General features: G+C 42.2%; 1 long non-coding RNA gene across 1 annotated transcript in view; it reads left to right on the top strand.

Moving 5' to 3' along the window:
- The window catches only part of LOC117777205, a 73598-nt gene that overhangs the window by 15494 nt on the left and 31752 nt on the right, over window positions 1-26352 (top strand). The window contains exon 3 of the long non-coding RNA XR_004616568.1: window positions 12135-12296. This is a non-coding gene — a long non-coding RNA (uncharacterized LOC117777205). The remainder of the gene's footprint in view (window positions 1-12134; window positions 12297-26352) is intronic.

Genomic DNA, 26352 nt, shown 5'->3' with positions numbered 1-26352 from the left:
TATGTGTGTCTGTGAGGTAATGTTGGTGCAGTGTAACTTTTTGGTTACTAAATATATTGTTTACTAAACATTTAGTTTCTATTGAAATGCAGTTTGGGTTATGGTTATACTTACTTTCACATACATGTTATACTCCGCCTATAAAACTGAGTCTTGATAAATAACGTGTCTAGGCTTCATCTAATTATTATTTCCATTATAAATACCCATCACAACAAGAGAGCATATTGACACAACTAAATAACTCCCCCCCCTCCCCCCCATTTTTTCTAAATGTTAACATTTTAATCCAAAAAGTCTAAGAAAAGTAACAAATGTTCATATTTGAGAAGCTAAAAAAGGTAATATATTTAGAAAAATGCCTAATATTGACTTAAACAATTTATAAATGATCAAAGTTATTGATTGGCTAATCAATAAATTGGTTTTGATCCAGATCTGTTATTGTTGGCCTATAAGTGCAATCTTAGTATTTGTTCATATTTACCCTGAAACACACAAAACAGAGTTATTTGTGTCTGTACATGTTTCACTAGCGTATCTTAACCGCTGTTTTGAAAACTGTCTTCAAAACAAATTTTACCTTACACATTACACCTCTATAGTTTCACTTTTCTTCATGAGGCATTTAAAAACAAATTAGCTGTATTGATATTACACTCCCTCTCCTCTCCCTCCCTCGTCCAGCAGTCCACACTTCCTCTTCTGACCTTTTTTAATCCCCCCCAGCCCACGGAGTCCTTTCTCTGTGCTTGGACATGTCCTGTTAAACAAGGAACGTGTTGCGGTGTTGTGACCCACAATCGCGGGCAGCTTCACGGCAGGTTTTGCAGGCCTTTTTTCTGCTCCGGTGTCCAGTCTGCCTCCATCTGCCACTGCCTCGCCACAGTCCCACCGGGGCAGAAGGGGCTAATTCTGCAGTCAATTAGCAGAAGGGCCGCTTTTGTTCTCTCGCTGGCTCCCATGGGCCCTATCTGCTTCAGTGCTCGCTCACTCTCGCTCCGTTTCGATGGCTCTCACTTTCTGTCTCATTTATTTGTCCACGGTGCTCTATCTCTCTCTGGCTGTGTAATTTCTTGTTTCATTTCCACTCCTTTCTCTTCCCTGCTCCCTTCCCTTTGTATCTTCATTGACTCCATCGTATCGTCTTCATGTCTCTATCGTTCCTCTTTCTCTCTCTGACGTATAGACTCTTTGAGGTATTAAATGTCTGCCTGCCATATTTCTCCTCCCAGCCCACCCTATAGCGGAGTGACCTTTGTGACATTGTTGGCCAAACGCTGTCTGTGGCAATCATGGGCCATAAAAGAGATGGAATTATGGGTAAATATTGCCAGACAGATTTTGATACATTGTATCATAAACACTGGCGATTAGTCTAAATGGCAAACATTAAACAGCAGGCTACGTAAGTTAACATGCTGTACGTGTGTGTGTATGATTTCTGTGATGTCTTTTTTTTATATTATAGCTTATCCATCATATTAATCACTTCAGTTTAACACAGGAATAGAGTTTAAAACTTTTTAAAGTGCTTTAAATCGTTTTAGATTTCCCTGTCTTCACAATTACAACATGCACAATGATTTACCGTATAACATATTTATGTTTCATTTTGAAATAAGGAGACATTACATTTAAAGACAAATATTAATTGCACCCCAAGCCCTCTAGTATCAGAAAAAAAACAGAAGGAAATATCAGTGTAAAATAAATAATCATTCTTCTCCCTGTGTCTTTTGATCGATGCGGCCCCCTGTGGGTCTCACCCTGCTGTTGTCCCTGTGGCTCTACCTGGCCCTACTGAGCTGTACCTGTCTCAAGTTAATAAATCATTTTGGCATTATAAAATATTCAAAGGAGAGGGTGGTGGCGGTGTGGGGGGAGATCAGGCTAGGCCAGGGTTAAAGAATTTCTTAAATTTTCATGGCACGCCAGCCTGATCCACATTCACCGCCCCCCTTCGGCTGATTCGTGTCCCTGTGTGTACGTGTGTGTGTGTGTGTGTGTGTGTGTGTGACTGGGGTTGGGGAAGATCTCCTGTGTCACTCTAATAGTGTAGAATTACACTTGTATCAGTGTCACTAGCATATGGGGTCTATGTATACCCTTAGGCCCATCACACTCCCTTCCACCTTCCACTGTCATGGCATTTAAAATGATACCATTTGGGCAAAGCTAGTTTTGACAGGAAAAGTGAAAAGCTGTGTGTTTCCCTCCTTAGCCTGACGACAGAGCCGCTACCACCGGGGGCCCCTGCCACAGAGCAGCCAATCAAATGATATTTTACAGGATAATGATGGAAAGTAGCTTCGCCTCCTCGGCGACTGCTCTCTCTCGCTCTCTGTCTCTCTCTCTCTCTCTCTCTCTCTCTCTCTCTCTGCCTCCTCTTTTTTTTCCTCCTTTGCCTTTTTCTTCTCTCTGTCCCTGACTCTCAGTTTTTCCTCTGTCTCTCCCCCTCTCTACCCTGTCTCCTGTCCTGTGAGATGTAACTGATAGTCAGAGTGAGGATGACATCTCTTAAAGCAATCAACACTTTTGACAGACTGTACTAATGCAGTGTTATGAGTCGATTTGAGGTTACCTAACTTTATTTTTTTTAAGTGGGGGGGCTTTCGACAAAAACTTGGTCATAAAAGTGAAGTCTGATCTCAAATCATGATGCATGATCTTAGGAACTACTTATCTGTCAACCACCATTACTACTACTTTGGATGTTTTCTGCTTAAATGCTCTGATGACCTATTTTTGGGGTGGCTGTGGCACAGGAGGTACATAGGGTCGTCCACTCACTAGAAGTCACGTTTCGATCCCTATCTGCTCCATTCAAAGTGTCCTTGGGAAGATGCTGAACCCTACATTGCACCTGACTGCTGCCCCAACAGTGTATGAAGGGTGTGTAATACAGAAGCGCTGTATGAATGTGTGTGTGAATGGTTGAATGTGACTTGAACTGAAAAGCTCCATATAAATACAGTCAATTTACCATGTTCTTTATCAGCATCCTACATGAAACAGCTTTATTTTTACATTAGTGATCTCTGTTTTTACTTCTTTGTTTTACTTTTACTTCAAGTAAACTCTTTTTAATGGCTTAACATAGGTGGGCTCAGTTGGACAATGTGATATCATGTAACTTCATGAACTAATCAGGATTTTGCAATATATAAACCAGACTCCCAAGACCGCTGGTGGGTTGACTGGTCAATTACATCGGATCAAACCACACAGTTAGTGTTTTTCAGTCTGTATTTAGGCAGCAAATGTGTCAAAATACCTGGACCCATCTTTCATTGTATTAATTCACTCATCACAAAGGTCTGCATCATCCTGCTAAGCTCTGTTGTGGAAACTCAAATATGTTGAAGTGGACATTCCTGGTATTTTACTCTGTAATGTGAATACAGCAGCTCTGCTGGGTAACTGTTGATGACTGTGACAGAAAGACATTGTCCCAAAGTTTTTCATACAGTTTGGCCATCAAGGCCAATGTCAGCTTCATTGGTTATTTTCTATTAAAGTAGTGCAGTGCCCATTATAAACCTGCCTGTTTGAAATGGGCTGTTTGTTTGGTCTGTGCTTTTGCTGCTGTTTTCTTTCTGAAATTGCAAGAGAACTGTTCACCTGTTTATTAGAAGTTCGGTGAAAGTTCAGCTCAGTACGAAGAATACTGAACAGGAGAATCGGATGTTCTCATTGCCATGAATGCGCCTCGCTTAGTTGATGAGTCCAAGCCGCCACTGCTACAGAGCGCTGTTCACCTTTTTAAACAAAGTTAATTTTATATTTAACATATTACGTGTTTTGCATTTCTTTACACATATCACAAATGATGAGAGGGAAACCAATGGTGTATTATGTATTTCATTTAAAAAAATTATAATTTGTCTGGTAATGTGGTGAACACTGCTGTGTGTGAGGATCTGGCAGTAAAACAAGAGGACTATGAAATGAACTATTCTGTCCTTTGCTGTATCAAACAGCTTGTAAAGGCCTGAGGTAGGTTAGCTTCACAAAGGTTAAACAGCAAATGAAATAGTGATGAATTCGCGGATAGAGACCAATTAAAGCTTCCTGTACTGCTCTGCCATCTCTCCCTCTGCCCCCCCCCCCCCCCCCCCCCCCCCATCTGCCTCCCACAACCTTCTCTCCCTCACTTTTCTCCTTCCTCTCATACATTTTTTGTTTTACCTTTTGGCATCTCTTGATCTTCTCTTTGGCTCTGCCCATGCCTCATATAGCTACTCATCCTTAACCCCATCCATCCATCCATCCATCCATCCATCCATCCATCTATCCATCCATCCATCCATCCATCCATCCATCCCAGATAGCATATGGATGTGGACCACTTCAGGCTATGATGCAGCACTTCTGGCCCTCTTGAGGCCCGGCCAAACGGATGTCAGCCTATTGTCCCCACTTGTAAAATAGCAAATATGGCCCAAATATCTCAAATCAAATGTTGGCAAGGTGTAATCTGGATATGAACCTAAAGTGGCCCATGTAGTGGTGACCCGAATAACACAAAACAGTTTCCAAATCTGACAAACAGGAGTGGAACACCCCAAGTGCCATCATTTTACGTGGTATGTTCAATGGTCTGTATTTATATTGTGCTTCTCTAGTCCAGATGAGCACTCAAAGTGCTTTACAGTTTTACATTCACCCATTCACACACACATTCATACAGTGCATCTATGTGCAGCACTTCCTCTACGAGAAGGGGCAATTTGGGGTTCAGTGTCTTGCCCAAGGACGGCATGCGGAAAGGGGATGACTGGGATCGAACCGCCATCCTTCCTGTTAGAGGACGACCTCTAACCCCTGAGCCACAGCGTCCTGTGGGCTGTAGACCAAATCTGGGCCAAAACTGTTTTGTTCTCCGTCCATCCATCCATCCATCCATCCTGACATCACTTGAAGACAGTGCTCTGGCTGGCTGTGTCACTTCCACAGTGTGGGAGAGAGGGTGATAGCGAGGGAGGAAGAGTTCAAACAGCTCCTGTTTGTGCCAACTGAAGCTTTGGCACAAAAGGTTTTCAAGAGGCCAGGGTGCCTTCATTGATATGTGGCCACCTTTCCATTTTTAGTTGAATCAAGTATTGTCATTTACTACATCTCAAATGTAAAAAATAATGCAGTGTTGTGGATAGAGAGAGCACCAGTTTTATGTTGTACTTTCCTGTGAATATAATGATTTTATATGACAAAAACAAAGGGATCCATATGAATAACAATCTAAATACATCTTCCATGTGTATGATAACTTTTATCATTGCTTGTTAGAGATGTCATCAACACAGAATTTTCTTTGCATGTCTGAGAGCAGCTCGTCTCAATCTTAAGCAGCCGCGTCTCCTGAATTTCCAGCCCCTACCTCACACTGGCCATCGCTGCTTTACTGTCACTGACAAACATACAAGGGACCACATACACACACACACAATATTGCAATATTGATATGTTTTTCCTTCTTATCTCTTCATATCTTGTCCCCCTTTTCTGCCAGGCTACAGTCTGACCTCTGTGAAATCCCTAATATATGCCAGTAATTGCACATCAAACCTCAATGCATTATTTCAACCCCAAACTCTCCCTCATCCAACACACACAGATGTGAGTGCACAAATACGTACGCACACAGTGCCTTCTCTCATGCAAACACATATATAAATTTTGTAATTGCATGTGCATATACAAGCACACATGCATAGATTCGAATGGCAGCTCGCAGGCCTTATTTTCGTGTGTATGCACACACAAACACACAACGCGGCTCGCTGGCCCGCCGATGGTTTGGGACTCATGTATTTTGATGATATGAAAGTTGACCACATTTACATGCAAATCGAAGTTCCAGATTAACATGGTCCGCGTGCCAGCGCGAGGGAAGACTGCATGGTAATATGCTATTATGGCTTTTAAATACATTTACCAGTGTTTTGAGGCAGAATTAGCATGGTCCGAGCACAAGGAAATCATGTCGGTGTGATAGCAATTTAGTTTTCCAATTGGGAATACAATTTCATCAGGTTCAACTGTCGTTTCTAATAATGACTCAGGTTGTGCTCACTAAATTGAAGATTCTTTTTTTTTTTCCTCACAGTTTTGTTCCAACCTTGGTGGATGAAAGAACAAGCACAGTGTTAACAGAGGCTCTTGCAGCTCAGGCATCGCTGTACAGAATACTATTTACAACCTCTGTGTTTAAAACAGTGAATGGCAAGTGTGACTGTTTTGTATTTCTTTTAAGTTTCTGTTTTGAAAATAACTAGCTTGTTCTTTCAACTTAAGAAAGAAAAATCGGTGTTGTCATTGGACGATAAAGTGAAAATGACTCTTTGGCACCAGCCAGAGTTCTTGTCTTCTTCCCAGCTAAAGAGTACATTTGCATATTCCAACATAAAGCATAATCTCGTCCGCACTCGTCAAATCATTGTTTGTCAGTCCGAGCAAAATGTCAATCACCTCACCCAAAAACGATCCTGACAGCTAAATACAGATCTCAATTTTCATGCAGAGAATTCATTACTTATGAATAATAAATGCCAAAATAGTCTGCTTAATCTTTGCATTTTTCTTGCTTCGTATTATTTTCAGAATCATGAATTTCAATACGAAGACTGTTGAGGGGGAAAAAAAACTCAGGGGTTCTTGTTGTCGAGAAATGATTAGACTGTAGATTGACCCAAAAGGATAAACTGAATGCTCTCTACTGTTATAAGTCTTGTTTATCATCTTTGCGTTTAATTAATGTATTCAACTGTACCACGGTTTGATCTCCTTTGAGCACATGCAAACATGAGAGACATAAGGAAGCATAAAGGCAGGCAAAAGGAAAAAACAAAAAACAGACTTCATCCTTGGGTGTTAGACTTGTGATGTATTTCCTTAAAATTTTCCCCACTCAAGAAAAACAAATAATTAACAGCCCCATGGGACATAACACACAAATAGAATAATGTATTTGTGTCAGTCAAATGCCGTTCCATAGCTGGGGAAAGAAAACATAATAAATGAATATGAAATACGTAAACAGGGTCCGGATACCATCCAATTAATAAATACCATTTTTATCGTGTCTTCTGGGGACTAAAATAATTTTTTTGAAAAATCGCAGCATGCCTTTTGGCGTCCTTGTCAATTTATGTAAACAGCCTGCAAACATTCAAGGGGCGAAGACCACAGCGAGATCATAGATTATTAATGGAGTTTGAAAATAACAAAAGCTGCGTCAGCTTCATCCTGTGCTGCGGTGTCAATGGCACCCGGTCACTAAATGGCACAGAATGGTCGCTGTACGCCACCGATTTATTCCTTGGTGTTAGCTAAGCTGCGAAATTCGAGGTCTGACCAAGACCTACAAGAGCTCAAGTGGCGAGGGAAGAACGTTAGAATAACCTTTATCTTTATTCAGGCTGTGATGTGTTGACGGTCTGCTAATTTGACTCTGCTTGGAGGAGAGTGGGGGAGTGGCTGCAGGACTAAGTAGGCCAGAAATATTAGGCCTTTGACATCAAGGATCAATTCCACTCTCAGCAAGGGAGAGAGAAAAGAGGACTATGGCGACGCATGCCCCCTCTCATTAGCTGACCGTGGGGGAGCGAAGGCGTTAACTTGGCTTCTCCTCCGGGACTCTAAATGGGTCCAGGGCCACTGCTGATTGGGGGGGGGGGACTTCACAAGCACAGAAGTGGGTTCAGTATTGAGTTAGGATAACTTTGTTTTCCTCATCAGACCGGCCGGGTTGCAAAGCCAAACTCATGCAGGGAGACAAAGTGGTGATACAAGAAACAAATAGTGTAGTTATGCAAATTAAAATCCACTCAACACACGCACATGCATTATGATAAAAAAACAAAAAACAACAACAACACAGTAAGTGCACCTCACAGCGGTTCAGGAAACAAAATTACACTCTTTAGTTAATTAATCTCATACACCCTGTCATTAAACGTCCAGGCAGCTCGGAAACGTTAGCCGACAAATAGGCTGCTTTGACTAGCAAGGTGGAGATAAAGGGTTGAGATAATGAGGGACTAATCATCTGCATCAGTTAAGTCCATCAGGCCTAATTTCCCTAAAAACAAAATAGTGTACACACGGAGCTAATCTCCACCTTTTATTTATTAATTTCCCATCTAGAGGTTCAGCGCCGCGCTAATAAGGCGTACGCACGCAGCCGTTCAAGCATGCATCCTAGCCCCCTCCTTTCACACACACACACCGATTAAAAGGTGTTATGAGCCATGGACTGCGGAACAAAGAGGAAGCGACTGTAAGTAGATAAAGAGTACACTCATAAGGAGATGCAGCTCTTAGGATAATTAGGCTGCTGGGGCTTTACTGGAGGAGTTTTTTTTCATATTTCTTAACCCTTTCCTTCACCTCACTGCTGAGTTTGTTTCTCTCTTGAAGCCATTCAGGTACGGCATAGCCACGTACCCCACATCGTAGCCTACACTGTAAAGGGCGTGCAGCTCCCGAGAAATGCAACAACTAGTTCCAGTGACGCAGGACGCACCGTCTATATGAACTTCAATATGAACTTCTCAGTCTGTTGCCATTGATTGAAGTAATCTCCAACTCTATCTTCTGGGTGGTTTAAATGGTGAGGGACCCTGACACACCTGCTCAGAAATGTACAGTAAATATTCACAGAGTGAAGACTCTGCGTCAATGCACACAGACCTATAAACCAGACCTTTGGCTCTAAAGCCCCTTTTCGAATGGTCAGAAAACCCACTATAACCCAGTAACATCTGTTTTTCGTCTGGAATGGGAATGGATGAAATCGGCATTCAGTCTTGAGGTTTATTTACTCTGCTGTAGACATGGGCTTTTGTCGTCTCTGGCTCCGATCAGCAGTGATGCAAACTGGGTGAACGAGCTAATTTCTTCCTCTTCTTCTTGATTTTTAAAGTTTGGACGCTGATGCTGCGTTATTTCAATGCAGTGTCATGATGTGCATTGATCTTTCAGGCATTGATGCGTAAATACCCATAATTTTGTGTACTTATTGTTTTTTACATCATGTGAACAATGTGTGACAGCCTTTTTTTTTCTTCATATTGTGCAAATTGCAACACTGACAACACAGCCAGGGATGGAGCTTCTAAGTTTCTGGCAAATTCCTGATGTCGAACATGACTCAGCGGGGGAAAAAACTGACAGACATCTCCTCTACTGGCCATGGGAAATTTGTTAATTGCTTTATCTCTTGGGTTTACCCGCTAAAAAAACCCTACATATACCCACTAATTCTGGTGTTGGAGAGGTTGGCCTATAACTCCCTGTCCCCTCCACTCCTGTCCATTCTTTTCCTGCAGTGTTAAATACTGCATAAAACATTGGTGCATGCATGAGTATGTGTACATGGTTGTATGCTTTAGAGTGTAAATAGTTTTCATTGCACTCTGACTGGAGTAAGTCGAACAGATGAACATGACATATTGCTAATTGACACTTGAAGCTCTCAGGCCCAACTGTAGAGAACAGCGCGTACAACCAGCTGCATATTAGACAAATTCTCATACATGCCTAAATACTTACAAAATCTGACCTCGGTAGTTGCCCATTGTATTAATAACCAATTATTTGCACCAGTTACAGCATAGTAGATATAAGGAGGGAGGCATTTGCCTGTCTCAAGTGCTCTAATTGGCAAAACTAGTGGCTCTCAGAGGTCCGCGCCGTCTTTGTTAAACTGTCAGATTTGCAGTGATAAAGAGTCAGAGAGAGCGAGATGGAGAGAGAGAGCAACAGCCCTCCACTGGCATGAGATGTCTACAGTCTATCGCAACAGATTTTTTAAACTTTCATGGCCTCCCGTCCGGCCTCTTTGCCAGCTGCGTCTCCGAACACTCCACTGCCGACGTAAGAGAACACTCAAGATTGTGTCGGTCCTGAATTAATAATGTGACGTTAATTAATTAAGACACAACACTCCCTCAATACTGTTTACTTCCGAGAAGAAAAGCAAGACCTGAAATATGAACGTGTTGTGTCATTTATTGGCAAGCGCCGTCCGAGTTTATTGAAATGCACTTGTGGACGTGTCTCACCTCATCCATCAAATGACTCCTGCAATCTCTTATTAAAAAGTATGCATGGTGCAGCTTATTTCTTTAAAGATTAGAGGGTTTCTATTTAACTTGAAACAGATGTTAAACATTAGAGCCAATCTCCTTTTAAAAAGAAAAGTGGATGGGTAGCTAACACTTTTTGATCCAGTAGGACAGTGTAATGCCAGATATTTTATGTTTGAGGTGAAGGGAAGAGAAGAGTAGAGAAGAATAAGCAACATGGACTCACATTAACCATTAGAAAGCTGCATGGACCACCAAAGGCCCAGAGAGCACAGCTAATATGACACCCCAAGGCCTAATCTTCTTAGTGGGGTAGGATAAAATGAGTATCCATTACGGAATCAACCTCCATCCCAACCCTCTCTCTCCCCCATGTTACCGCCGCTACTGCTCCAACCCTTCTTCCTCTACACGCCCCCCTTCCACCCATCCAACCCCCCTCCCCGCCTTCCCTTTGGAGCAAATGCTAGCATCGATAGCCAGCAGTGAGACAATTGGCTGACTCGGGGCCCTAATCAGGTATTAGCCACTAAAGCTGTAAGGGAAGGCTGCTAATCTCCATACTCACTTCATCTGTAGGGGCAAGGGCCCAGCAGCTTGCTTTCCCCCGGCCCGGGCCTAGATCAAAGATGCCTGCTAGAAATCAGATTAGAGTAAAGAAGGGTGGAGAGAGGGTGCAGGGTGCGAAGGCCACAGATCTTTGAGACCTCCCTCCACCTTTCCTCCTTTAAAAGCTTTTTGCATAATCATGGAGGTGACTTTAGCAACCCCCCCCCCCCCACTCAAAAAGCCTCTTAGCCGCAGATGAGACAAAAACATTAAGGGGTGGAAAGAGTGAAAAGGAGAAAGGTAATGTCCTTCATGACTTAAAACTGTATAGTAACGTTAATTTGCCTTTTAAGCCTATTCTAGCTGAAGTACCCGCAAATGTAGTGTGATGTTCTAACACACAGTCGCAAAACCGACTGGTGGTGGTTGTAGTGTTGGTGATGTGTGGGTCAGGGTTGTGTTATTTATAACTTCCCTTTTATTGATAACGCAAGGAATGAAAACATTAATGAATAAGCAAATAAGTAAAAAGTTTGTATTTGTCAGTTTGAACCAAAGATGGATGATGTGTCTCCACTTCCTCCTACTAAACAGAAATTAAGCATTCCTGTATACCAAAGCTGCCATCTTGAGCCAATGGAGTCATTTGGAGCCAGTGTGTGCAGTAGCAAGCACAACCAATCATGAGTCAGTAATGATGTTCCACCCCCTTTTCATAGCATTAAATAACTACTTTAAACCAAACTTAGTGGAATAATGAACACTTGAGTGAACATCAATTTGACAAGAACTACCAAAAATGCCAGAAAGCATATATGAGATAAATATATTTGAGGCATATTTTGTCTTTTTAGTTTGGCTCAAGTCCCATCAACTAACATGGAGCAGGCGGTATATATGGCCTCTACTGTAGTCAGCCACCAGGTGCCGATCAAATGCTTCGACTTCATATTTGGGGAGATGTCATGTCGTCCATCTTTAGATACAGTCTATGGTTTGAGCTTTGTCCACTGATTGTCGCTGAAGCCAAATTCATCAGGATCTTTAACAGTTTACTTTTGTGGCTTTCTACTCAATTTACGTATACTTCTTGTCACAAGCTGTTTTAGGTTGTAACCACGATACATACTCCTCATATCATCGAGCTTCTCGCACCACCCTTTGCAGAGATGTGCAGAAGAACATCGTGGTTTCACTTCCAGGATGTGACCATGGCTGTGGAGAGAGCTGGCTATCAATGCACATGGTTGTCTTCTGTAGCCCCTAAGTAAAACCCCTGGGTTAAGATATGTATAGCATAAAAGCCCCAGAGTTAAGATATACATAGCAGTAGAAATGTTCCTATTGCTATACTAAAAGCTTTGTCACTCGAAAACAGGTAACTTCTTTAAAGAGTATGTTACTGTTAGACTATAACTTTTCTATAGTTTGGTTGAAAATACTTCCCTCAACACCAGGTGAGACAGACTCTCTTTCATGTGTTTTATTAATCAGATTGGGAAACCCACCGGTGTTCTTCATGACGATTACGACTAAGGAGGAATGCTTTGTCCTTGTCTTTCTTCATCGTCCGAGAACCAACGGTGGAATTTCTTCTCCTCAGTGTGTGGGACCACTTTTGGACAATGGAGACTGTCATTGAACTATGCATCTTGGGTGAGTAGCCCACTGCTGCTCAGTTGAGCGAAGACATCATCTGTGTGGCTCTGAGGTACCACACACACACACCCACACATGGCATCTGAGCTGCACACAGACCTGCAACAGGGTTTCATTTGTGGTTTATTGCCGGCTTTTGTTTCTATTTTCTGTGGGTCCACTAATGTCAAAGCTAAATTGTTTAGCCTTGGAATGGTGAATTGTTGTTGATTTAGCGTTTCTTTAAGGTTTTATTCAGAAGAAATACCAGTAACAGGTGTTGAAAACTCCTATCAAAGTTGAGAGGTAAACTCAGATGTTAAATCTTGTGGTTTAATGGTGCCTTGATAACGTTCCAACAGATTAAAGAGTACTTGCTAATTTCATTTTTGAATTTGGCTTAACTGAGAAAAGGGCTAGTGCACATTTCATTTTCTTCTTTGTTGTATTACTCCTGCTGTATAGAAGTAAAGGGTTATTGAGCAATACAATTAAAGGGTTTTATTTACACATTCACTTTAAAACATGTAAAGCTTCCGTAAGATCTACTTCAGTACTTACTATTAAAGGGTAATATAAGGTGAAATGTTTGTTTGATCAAAGGACGTGGGGCGCTGTATCTCATGACAGGTGTTTCATAAAAAGCGTTACACATCTACCGTAGCGTCACCACGGGAGAGTAAAAACAAAGATGTTTACGGTCCAGGCAGGATGAAGCCAGCTTTAAGTTCTATATTGTTTTTTCAGTGGCCACTGCAGGGCACCAGTTCACCTTGCTTTGACATTTTTTAAGTCTGCTACTTCACACTCACACACACTACTCTCTCTCTCTCTCAGACACACACACACACACACACACACACACACACACACACAGAGACATGCTCTTGTAAAGTGCACGGCTATTGTTATTGACTGGAGTACATTGGGTTCACACTTCTCCGTGATGGATTCTGGGGTGGCGGTGGTCCTTTAATTGTGAAGGCTGCTGCCTGAGTGGAGCAGCAAAGTGTCAGGGGAGTTCTGCCGTGTCGCCTCTTGAGTGTGGTCAAGGGCAAGCTTCCGCTGGAACCTCAGACAAACACACATACACACAGACACACATACAGACACACAAATAACATACACAACTATGTATAATACTGAACATAAGTAGGCCTACTGAACATATGTAGAAAAAAAAAATATGATAACGAATGTTATGGTGTAAAATGTTTCTGACTGTTACTTCTGCTGTTTCCTTGCTATTTTATTTCCCTTTTATTTTCTCAATTCAAGTAAACCAATTTGAGAATAGCCATCTAATTTCCATACAGTACTTTCTGTTGGACAAAATTGCAATTTACAGTATCTTAAAACCAATAGCATGGCTCACAGAGGTACTGCATGATCATTAACTGCACAGATAAAAAAAAACACAGGCTAAAGCTCACCAATATGCACACAGTTCCTGCAGTCTCCACGGAGGACAGCCTGTCCTTAGCGAAGCAGACAAATGTTAATTCCCTTCAGTGAGCACAGGTCTGACCTCCAGACTTCTTGAGGAGAGCGCGCACACTCACACACACAGACACACACACACACACACAGTCCTCTCAGAAGGTCACAGAGCAGATGACACCAGCCTGTTCCCTGTTTCACTTCGATTGGCCCATCTTTTCTCCTTCATTACCGCACACAGCTGTGAATAAGAGAGTGTGTGTGTGTGTGTGTGTGTGTGTGTGTGTGTGTGTGTGTGTGTGTGTGTGTGTGTGTGTGTGTGTGTGTGTGTGTGTGTGTGTGTGTGTGTGTGTGTGTGTGTGTGTGTGTGTGTGTGTCTGTTTCCCCTAGTCTCTGAAATGGCTAAGTGCTGTTAGTGCAGTTTTTATCAGTGAGGCCACTGCTGAGACTCAGGGGAACAGACCGGGGCTATCTCTCTCTGCCGGGCCTGAAAATTGATATTGAACATGGAGGAGGAGTTGGGGAGAAATCTCACTTGCTGGTAGCAATTAGCTAAAAAGGGATTTGCAACTCTGTGATTCATCACACCAGAGATCGAAGCCATTTAAAGACATTTTTTTCCACTCCTCTACCCCACTCCTTACTCGCTCACCTCCTCTCAGGCTGCGCCTCCTTCAGCCCACTTACATGACAGTGCGATATTTCCTTTTCAGGGTTTATTTCTCCCCACTGAAAACCTGCAGTGTGCCGATGCACAAACATGCTCTTTGATTTGACTGGCTGTGTGTACATACCTAACACCAGGGTGCTAAACTGATGCAAGGCCACTGTTGGTTTGCTTTGAGAGTTGGCAACGCTGCGTGACACACTGTCAACAGCACGGCAAGGGAAACGCATTCGCTAAAGGGAGGAGAAACGGCACAGGTTGAACAAACTTTCTATCACCGACTTGAGGCTTCTTATTTATGGCACTGGGGACCTGTTGAGCTGTGTTTACACTGTGTCCTTCACAAATACTTTGAGCAAACCGCCAACTTCAGGATATGAGGTTGAAGTAGTAAAACACACCCCTGCCACTACGCTGTGGAAGTTTGTGTTACAGTGAGAAAGAAGAGCCACATTCACTCCACTTTGTTATCTTTACAGCTTAATGTTTGGAGTGATGGAGAAAGTCTGTTTTGCCTTTTCAAACATGGACTTAATGAAACTCACACACCACGGACTCAGAGAATGTGTGCAATGCCGAGTCATTTGGACTCTGTGTTTATGCAAGTGGTGGAGATGAGGTCAAAATTAACTCAGGGTGAGGGCAAACTCTCACCGGACAGCAAGTATGTGTCTTATTCATTTGCACAACATTGTTTGTGTTAACTCAGAGAGAAAAATTTAATTTATTTAATATAACATGCTCATATTTCAATGGCCATGACTGAAGAAATGTTTGTAAGTATATTCAACCCACTGAAAACTAACGTCCAGCAGACGGCACCTAATTGGTGAGATTGTTGTTTACATTATCCTGTTTTAATTGAACTAAATTAAAAGCTATAATAGCTAGAACGTCCGTTTTTTTTGTGTTAACTAAGATCTCTGTCTTTCGCCTAATCCCATTGTTAACTCGTAATGACATCATTACATTTTGTGAGGTGAAAAACGTGATGACAATGCATGGTGGCGCCAGACAGTGGTGGGAAAGGAGCGGAGAAGAATGGGCATATCTCAAAAGCAAAAAAGTACATTGTTCAAATAACTTATGGAGTGAAATATTTTGTTTATGTTTATATATCTAGAAATATTTTGTATTTCTTAGACATTTGTAACCCAAATTTTGTACTTTTATCATTTACTACAGTTTATTGACTTACATAACCTTTTAGCTGAATGTTTCGTTATATGAATTATTTAAAGATACTCAAAAAAAAAGACATCATAGCAAAAATTTATATTGAAATCAACAATTGAAATCTCTTATACAAGAGGAACAGAGTAGATAATGGAAAAGACAATACAATATAAACATCATACTGTGCATACACTAAACTAATTACTTACCACACACATTTTTGTTATACAACGACAGGTAAGATTGCCACATATTGTAACAGCAGTTAAATGAACACATGCATAGTCCTCTAACAGGGCTAAACAAATATAACCAGTCGTGACTCTACCCAGTGCTACAAAGTTATAAACAAAGCCTTCAGTGCCAAATTAAACAGCAGGTTTGCCAGTAGTGTATAATGGGCTTCGCATCTGTAGATCTAGAAGAACAACTGGTATTTTTCTTTTCCAGAAGTCTGAGCCTTACTCTCAGACTTCTTTTACTGAGAGTAAAAGAAGTCTGTATCATAAAAGTAATTTCCATGATGACATGATGTTAAAATGTGTAAAAGGGGCCGGTGTAAATTGATACAGACTAGAGAACAGATGTAGTAGTAGAGAGAACCTCCGTGGACAGGGGGTGTGGGGAGTGTTAATGTGAAAAGATCCACATCCAGATGTGAGTCGTGATGTCGGGGGGGAAATCAGCACCCTTGTAGCGGCTGATCTCTGATGTCCGGCGGCAGTACCAAAACATTCTGTAGTGCAAACTGAGTGTATAGTGTCCACCTGTGAGACTGTACTCCTTCAAAAACACAACAAACCAAAGTGGTTTCTTAGTTATTATAACTGGAGCTAAGGAAGAAATGACGTGATGTAGTGTGAAGAGCGATAAAGTGTGTGATAGGAGGAAGTTGAGAAGGATGCGTTAACAAAACAATGGACTAGAGACACAAGACAGTTGCTCATTTCGCTTGTGAAACTGATCCATGACCATCCTATTAAAGTTACCATGGTGACAAAGGGCCTCTACCCAAACCTCTACCCTAATCCAAACCACCTTCTTTCCCTAAACCCAATTTACCATATGTGTCTTAATTCAGGGGTTGCATCTTCAGATTTATTGAATCACACTGACGAGACAAGACTGACCCATTTCAATGGCTTCAAGTGTGGCTGAAAAATGGGATCTCTCACCCACGAGCAACAAAGGCCCCAATGAATTGATCCTTCTCTGGTGAACCTAACCATCCATTGCACTTGGAGACAAACTGCTTTTCAAAGAGATAAAGGTGGCAGCAAGCAATGAGGCCAAAATGTCCAATGGCTACACTTTTAAATGTAGGTATCAGGATTCAACTCAACCAAACAGTTAACAGTGTGTTTAAAAACAAGGGGCATTAAAACTTTCTCGTCAGTGTCCAACTGCAGCTCTGTTGCTAGGCTACAGCGGTTTGGATAGGACAAGCTGGGGATGCAGATCATTGAAATCCTCAGTAGACCAGACCTTCTCATTTCAGCTCGGCCTTTACACTCTACATGACAAGTTCACCTCCTACGTGGGCTGGGTGAACCACATGCTCCCAAGGAGGTGGGCCCTGATTCAGGACACAGCTCATGACTGTTCCACAATCTTAATAACGCGTATATCATGGTTACCTATGACCCATGTGAACTTAACTTTTCTTGTTGCCACCTGCCAAAGTACAGCACGTGTTGGCTTAGTTTGGACACACTTTCCTTCTCATTGACATAAATCCCTCTGTTTTAGATGGTGTGTTGAAAAGAAAGAGTGGGGCTTGGAACGATTCCTTGGACCAGATGTTTAGGATGAGATTAACATTGGTTCCAGCACCAGAGAAGCAGAAAGAAGTAGTAGTAGTATTCAGCTTTACTGTCTTGTACCAGCAGTACATGGTGGAATATTTGAGTATGAAAATAGAGATTTCTAAAATAGAGATTTTCATACTGGGGTAAAAATAGAGTGAGATTCTTAGTCACAATATGAGTTGATAATCAGTTCTCCTAAGTTTTGGTGCAACAATACAAACAAATTAGCACGTCTAGTTTTGTGGCATTTCCTGTTTCTCCAGGTCAAGAAATCTATGACCCTTGTACTCATACAACCCATTAAAGTCGTTGGGTACCCCCTCAAACGGGGTCATTTCTTTGTTAGTATATCCTGTATATTTTAACTTAGCACAGGCATCACCAAGCAGAAATCTCACTTACTTTTCCACACACATTCCTCATAAAGCCCATACAGGCAGGCGGGGAGCCAGTAAACCTCTACAGTTTAAAACCGGAGCTTTAGCCATTAACGGAGCTGGAGATGACAGATGAGTTCATGTGCCATGCAAGCAACCCAAGACAATGGCTGTAGCCCGATGACAGATTGCCTGACCGTAACCCATTTTATGTTAAACTCATTCTTGCTGTTCAATTTCACAAGTGTAATTTTGTTGGGCCGTGGATGCATTGTCCTCGGCGGTGGGTGAGGCGCTGGGGTGTGCTCTCAAACTCACAATCCCCACCTCTGGTAATGATTCCCCCGCTCTATTCTATTGTATTGTTTTCTGCATAATCAGGTTGGTAGTCAAGGGTTTGGGTGACACAGCCATCTGTCAAGTTCATTTGCTCTGCGAAATGCAAAGGAATAATGGCTGATCCTGTGGGAGCCTATCTGTTATCAAATAGGAGAGGTGCCCCCTGTTTATGGCGCTGCTCCACCTTACAGCAGAATGTGATTGTGCTGGCATCCACACAGACACACACACACACACACGTAAGCAAGAACAAACAGATAAATGTGAATTCACATGTGCCTCTTTTACACAAGCCTGTGGAGACAAAGGACACACACGGTATGGGCCTGGCACACACTCACATGTACGATTGTGCATGCTTAACTTGATCCGCTCATCTCACTCTAGTGTAGTTGTATAGGCATCCTGTGTTATCAAATCTATAATTCAGTTAACACTGTGAGCTGTTGTCCATCTGGAGCTCAGCGCCAGCTGTTTGTCTGACGACTCAAAGTGTGTGTGATGGGAGAGTGGCATGTGTTTGCTGACGTTCGGTGCAAAGACACATGTAACAGTCATCTGCAGCTGTGTGTTTGTGCATTTTTATGCTATGCCTACTTGCATACAGTAGGATTTTGGTGTCACTTTTTAACCCGTTATCTGATTGTCCTGGTAACCATGCCTCCATAAATGTGCACCCGGACCACATCCTCACTTTAAAACCTTGTAATAAAATAGAGATCAAACTTAAGGATGCTATATCAGGAAATACAGAACAGGGATAACAAGTTGACAACAATGTAAACATAGACAACCAGAAAAAACATGTCAGAAGAGAGCTGCATAGAGTATAACATCACTGCATTATGGTACAGTTTAGCAAATGAGAATGATCATAATCAGGCCACATCCATACTTATATGTTTTCATTTTAAAATCTAGTTTTAAAACCAAACACTCAGTCCACACAAGCGTTTTAGCTCTGCATCACTAATAAACCCTGACCATACCAACACGCCTGGAAATGTGTATCACGTGACTAGTCACATATGCTGGGCATGTACATGTTGCGGTAAACAGGAAGCAGATTAAGTACTCTGCAGTTGGTTGCTTAGTTAAAGAAAACTACGAGAGAAACAATAATGGTGAAAAGAAAAAAGAAAAAAAAAATGGTTTTGCCCGTCCAGATCACAACACATCCGAGTTTTCAAACTAAAAACGTTTCCTAACTTCTCAGTTTCAGGTACTCAAAAACTCCTGTATCCGGTATCCTGTGCTCATTGGCGACCCTAGAACTGAGATCAAGCTGAGAGGCAGATTCGCATTATAAATAAAAGTAATGTGAAGGAAATATGTATCAATCAGAGCCACTGTTATGATTTGACCTTAAAAATAAATGCATTAAAATTCTGAAGTGCTAATTATAATGAAGAGAAACACCATAAGTACATTTTTCAATTTTATTTAGTCCTACATAGCTTTACTATTACATTATTACGTGTATGTATGCCATGAAACACCTCACCATCATTATGAATACATGTTGGTTCCATAATTCTACACCTTTATTCAGAGGGTAAACTAGTTAAAGTACAAAAACTGTGAACATTAAGATCGGCATCGGGCCGTATGTGGGTAAAACCATCAGACACAGAAACACGGGTCTTAGATGTGAAACCAGAGACCAAAACAAACACAACAGTAGTAAACTCAAACTGTATTTCACAGTGTAAGGCAGACAGAAAGATTAAAGCAGACTCGGTAGGTTTCAGATCGCATCGGTGTTAACTTCAAATGAGCGAGCAACCCCAGGGGAGCGAAATCTGAAAGAAGCACAAAAAGTGCACAGTATGAACTCTGATCGGAGGGCAGCTTCTTGTCAGCACCTCAATTCTGTTTGCTTTCTTTGGCAAAGTATTGATTCAGCTTCGCACTGAAGTCAGCAACCGGGCCCATTGGCAGTTCACTGGTCATCAGACACAAGCACCGCCAGTGTATTTGCTGGATGCAGTGGATGTTTGAGAGAGTGGTCAGGTAAGATAACAGTCATCTTTGAGTCTCACACAGGAAACTGCTTTGATTGACAGTGAGCTGATTGTGATAAAGTCATTTCTGAGTATTCACTTTTACATATAATCTTCTGTCACTATGACGGAGTATTAGGGCCATATGAAGAAAAAGAAACTCAGAGATTTTGAGAATACAGTTATAATATTACGAAAAATAAAGTAATTTAATGAAAATGTCATAATATTATGAGAATAAAGGGGCAAAAAAGCTTCCTTTAGCAAATAAGCAGTTCCTCTACTGGATCCAAACTCTTGATTATCAATCTCCTTGTTTCTTGAGAAACTACAAAACACACTAATATTACGACTAATAATATAATGACTTTATTCCTATAAATATACTTTTTTTTCTCATAATATTACGACTTTATGATCTGTTATTTTCCCTTTGAGTGACCCTAATATGCCATCGTATGTCACAGTTCCTAATTTGCCCATGAAAGAAACAGCACTTCATATATGTATTTATGTATATCACATTTATGTACCCTGTAGCATTTAAACCATATCCACTACTGTACAATCCCTCAGGAAGGAACCATTAAAAAACTTGATGTCTTTTAATCCAGAAATGTATGATGATAATAAGCTTCACCTTCAGCAAACACAACATTTGACTTACCTTTTCATCTTGGTAATTTCTTCAATATATTCCCGCAGCATTGCTTTGGTTCTGCTAAATTATCTCAATTTGGATTTAGCATTGTTGATACTTTTTACAAATCATGTTTTGCATGTTCAGAAGCCTGTATAGGACTATAATATTTTTTTGCCAAGTTCACAGGCTGCAAGTGTGAGGTGAATGAAGCACCATTAGAATAAATTCACTTTACTGAGTTCCAAGCAAGGATTACTCGATGAATTAGAATGACACGTGAACCTTTTTTTTCATCTAAACCACCGGCCTCAGTTTCTCTCTGTGCTCCATGACCCTCTTTTCTGGTGTCCCCTCCGCCCCCTCGCTCCACTCTCCGCTCTCTCACCTAACCCATTATTCCATAGCTTGTGTGAAAAGGGTAATCGCTCAAATCATTCAAAGGCAACTATCTGTGTTTGACACTGGGGAGCATAACCATCATCACAAGCAGCCGCTAATGGCTCTCTCTGGATCCAGCAAAAGCGCTCCGCCGCTCAGCCTAGTGCGGCGCAGCGCAGCAGGGCCAAATGCTGTGGGCACTACAGTGCTGCAGTCGAGGCCAAATTTTACCCTAATGAATTTGGACCTTGCCAGGTTATTGCAAAAGGCAGCCACGGCCATCCAATACCCTCCTAGATGATCTGAAGCGACTCCCGTGGTCACCGTTCCTGCCAGGGAGCCCAGTGCCATGTGGAAATGAGGGTGGGGGTGTGATGGTGGGGTGGCTGTTTTTGTCTTTGGCAGCCGTCTGCTCAGCTCAAGCGTTCATTCCTGCACACACACACACACACACACACACACACACACACACACACACACACACACACACACACACACACACACACACACACACACATAGCAGCCTTGCTACAACCAAACGCAGGCATGCGCACGTATCTGCACTTGCCCACACTCATGCACACAAACAAAAGGGGACAACTTCGTGCGCACAAGCTCTCATGCACACACACACTCACACACACTTCCAAACACTGGCACAGTAGCTGTAATGAAGCCTGAAGAAAATGGCACGATATCCGATTATTTCCAGTGTTCGAATTTGGAGAGAACGTGTGTTTTTTTCCCACTGATGCACAATGAACATATTGATTTTTTTCCCCCTTCTAAATTGCTTGGAAGCTTTTGCATATTGTATATTGAGCTCGAGTCCAGTCCACATTGAAGTGCACTGCTTTTATGGGTTCTGGGAGCGATTTGAGAGGCTATGAGAGAGACTGGAAATCCGTTTGTTAGCACTAATTTCTGCATGCATTTTCCTTGTAGAAAGCAGATTTTAGGCAGATGCCTATTTAGCAACCAGATTTGTTCAACTAGCCAAATGCTGAAAGCTAAAAAACTCACAGGCCCTGCATGAAAGAAGAACGGCTTCCTCTGCTTCCAACATGACTTTATTAAAATGGAAACAAATGCCATCATTACACAGTGTGAGCGTCCGGCTAATTTATACAAACCATTCCTTCTCTAATTTCCACTGGACTTTTATGTGTCTACCATCCTCCTTCTATTCCTCTAATTCCCACACCTATTTTCCTCCGTCCTCCACCATCTCAAATACACACACACACACACACTGTGCTCACCTCCCTGCCTGTTTTCCTCTGTCCAATATGCTCAAGGCCCCCCAGCTGTGTTACAGGTAGCGAAAGTCTCCTTCAATTAGACATAATCATCACTCACGGTCAATGACTGCGCTAAAGGCTAACTTCCAGTCTATGAGGGGGCCTTCGCATCTAATGCACTGATTCGGCTTGTCTCGGCCAACTTCTCTGTCTGCTGAAACCAAAGCAATTTATTCGTCGCCCAAGGCTCTTTTGGCAACAGCCAGTTGAGCAAGCTAACAGAGAGACTGATAGAGAGACATGAGGGGGGGGGGGGGGGGGGGGGGGAGAGAGAGAGAGAGAGAGAGAGAGAGAGCATGAAGAAGGGGGAGAGAGCTAGTGAGGAGGACTCTCTCGTTTTTCTCTCTCTGAGATACAATTTAATCAGAGACATCTGTGTGCAGGCAGGCGGCTTTTCCCTCGGAGGAGACTTAGACAGAGTCTTAGTTAGGGAGGCTGTGTTTGAAGTGCAGGGGAATTATCACTTTCTTCCAATAACAGTGCCAGAGATGGAGAGAGAGAGAGAGAGAGGAACGGAGAGCGTAGAAAAACAGAGAACCTACTTAATCTGCTTCATCCCGGTGCGCCGGGGTGTGCTCCGGACACACGAGAACCAAATCCAATCACCAGACAGGAAAAGGCCCACAGCTGACCAATCAAGTTACCACCTCGCCGGCCAAAGGGACGAGGCCAGAGGAAATTAAATACTGGTAATAGGTTTTAAAGCAGGGGGGTGGAGCAGGGAACGTGTGTGCGTCTCATCAGTAAGACTAACAATAAGCTACTCTGTCATGCTAAATCATTACAGCTTAACAAAAGGCTAAATTATAAGCAAGAGCAACACATTTAAAAGTGTTCAGCGCAGCACAAAACCATCTGATTATTAATAGCAGGCATTTTTATTGTCCCATTTTATTTCCTCGACAACTCATCACTCAAGCGTCGGATCTTAATTGCCGTGAGTCGAGGCTCAGAAATGCAACATGACGTGTCCTGTTGGTTCGTTCAGTTCCATCCTGGAGACGACATTCTGCCCAGAGTGGCCGAGCTGTGAAGAGACATAATCTGGGTGAAGTCTGAGAGGGAAGCGATAACCGCACAAGTGTGGGGCAAGAAGGTTAAAAGGAAAGATAGTTCTTGTCATCGGTTGCTTTGCTAAAGGGCAAGAGATGTGCCGAAGCTCGGTGTATGTGAGTGTGAGTGCTTTTCAGGTGGAAGACGAGCGCACGTGTACTCTTATAATTTCCCTGTGTGTGTGTGTGTGTGTGTGTGTGTGTGTGTGTGTGTGTGTGTGTGTGTGTGTGTGTGTGTGTGTGTGTGTGTGTGTGTGTGTGTGTGTGTGTGTGTGTGTGTGTGTGTGTGTGTGTGGGGGTCCGTGTCCTCATCCCTCCTCGGTATCTTAAAATAGTCAAGTGATGGAAGCTTGGCGGAGATAGACACCCTGAGCAGTTTGGAGTCACAGTTCAACAAGGCGGAGTGTCGCCAGACAGCACCGTCATCACTGTCACATCAAAGGGACGGAGTATTTTAAAAGCACTGACGGCTCTCTGCCCTCTTTGACGAATTGTGTAAGATAAACTTCACGATAACTGGAAGAATTACGCAACCAATGTAAACTTGCCGCTTCAGAAATCCAAACACTGGGAGTCTTTTTTCTTTTTCCTTTAAGTGTTCTCTCGAGTGTGGTCTTTGGCAATTTGGCAGTAAAAGAGGCAAACGAAAATTCAAAGTTAGGGCTTATACAAGTGTGCTCATGACCTCATTATTAAAGCAAAAATCAAACAAAGAGAAGCAATAACTCACGTTCTTTTTGACATATAGCGACCTGTAAATAAGCTGAATGGGCCATTTAAGATGTAGAGTGTAATCCTGTGAAAGTGAAGGCTGCTCGGGGGCGCAGATGAGTTACAAAGTGAGTGGTTAATCAATCAATCAGGCAGATTGTTACATTCACTTGAATCATAACAGACACATGCCAAACAATGATGATGTCTGCCTCTCGCAAACACACACAGAATGCACAGAAATTGCACACACACACACAGACACTCACACACAGACACACACACACACACACAGACACACACAGACACACACACACACCACCCTGTGATTACAGCTTGGGAAAGTAGTAATTTAGTCCAAGATTACAATCTATCAGGCTGCCTGGGGCCAGACTCTGAGAAGTGTCTGTCTAAATGACACTTTAATAAGATGCCGTCAAACACACAAAAGGTACAGGCACACATGCAGGTACATGCTCATGTAGGCTTACTAGTAGCCATGTTACACACACACAGACACACTGAGGCACAAACACACAATCACATTTAAGCCTGCACGCACGGGGTTACTGCAAACACACACACAAACAAGGAAAAGAAATCAACAAACTTGCAGAAAAAGGAATGCACACTTTTATACATGCATGACGGCACACACACACACACACACATACGAGCTCCAAAGATGGCATCTAGACTGATTACTTTTATCACTCGCTGTGTGTCAGCCATGCATCATTTCAGATGAACGCTCCTCTCTCTCTCTCCGTGCTTGACAGTGGATAAATGCAAATGAAGTTGTTGTGAAGCAGACCTCATGCAGCAAAATGAATAATGTTTCTTAGTTTTATTTTTTATTTCTTTCAGACACTTGAGATTTTCAAGGCTCCGCAGCTTAATTTCCTATTTTTAACCACCTTGATTAAACAAGTTGTTGCCTGAGCGATTTCATGTCTTTTTCTTGTCGAAGAGCAAATGTCACCTGCACAAGTTCTTCCGACAAGTTAAATTCAGATGACCAACTAATGAGTGTAAAGATATGTATTCTGCATGATGCTGAAAATAAATATATGTTTAACTGCACAAATAACATCCAGTAAATTAAACCTCAGTAAACAAAAGACAAAAAGACGACAACTACCAAGCAATTACTGTGAAGGACAATTTATCAAGCAGCCATCTCAGACTTCAAAAGTGTTCCTTCGCCTACACCAGCACATGTTTTACATATTTTACCTTGCCTAACAACCAGTTGTTAGATTTGTAATGTTAATGTGAGTCATTTCAATTCAATCACTTCTACTCATAGCATAGCTGACAGTGCCAAAGAGGCATGTGGTTCACAATAACTGCTGTTTGCGTAGCAGTGAATGGCACATATTTTATTATTTACCTGTAGAGCCACTTGGGAGCTCAGCACTGGGGCAAAGAGGTGCATGAATATGTTTCAAATGCAACAAAAAAAATACAAGAACTTTGTTATCTTATCATGTGAGCCGTGTGTCCACTCTCTGTGCTTCAATAAGACTCCGGCAAGTGGAATCAATTCAACCCCGGAGAAGTTCAAATATTTACCCCGGAGGGATCGACAGACCAAAACAGATCAAATGAAAACTCGCTAATGACTAAAAGAACACACGCACGGAAGAAAATCAGGTTAGTGGTGTGATGTAAGAATTGTTTTCCTTTCTTTCGCAGCCGCCATCTACAATACCATCAAGTCAGTGAGTAATCGAAACTAATCTAAAACCCACAATTTAATCACAACGAAGTGATTCAGTTCAGCGTAAACACCTGTTTAAAGTAGTGTGAGTCAGCCGAAAGCTTCAAACGGCAAGAAATACAAATAACCGTTCCCAAAATCCCAAACCTTGCTTTGACACCAGCGATGAGTAATCGTCTCTTGCAATCAGCTCTGCTGTCTTTTTTTTTCTCGTCAGCAGGGTGGTGTGGTGATAATAGAGAGGCCTCCTTTCAGTGGGAACACCGAGGCTTATTGGCCGCTTGTGAAAACAAGCTTTTGTTTTGTCCTGTGAGTGTGAATCTCATGGCAGCTCCCTCTAACAATAGGAGAGGTTTTCTGTGGAGAATCAAGAACCATCTTTATAAAACGCGAGAAATCTCTCTCTCTCTCTCTGTCTGTGATCCGTTTTTCTCGAGAACCATTCATCCCGTCGAT

This window comes from Hippoglossus hippoglossus, chromosome 16, assembly GCF_009819705.1.
Source record: "Hippoglossus hippoglossus isolate fHipHip1 chromosome 16, fHipHip1.pri, whole genome shotgun sequence".
Classification (NCBI taxonomy): domain Eukaryota; kingdom Metazoa; phylum Chordata; class Actinopteri; order Pleuronectiformes; family Pleuronectidae; genus Hippoglossus; species Hippoglossus hippoglossus.
Note: the sequence above shows the minus strand (reverse complement) of the source record. Positions and strands in the feature narration are given on the sequence as shown.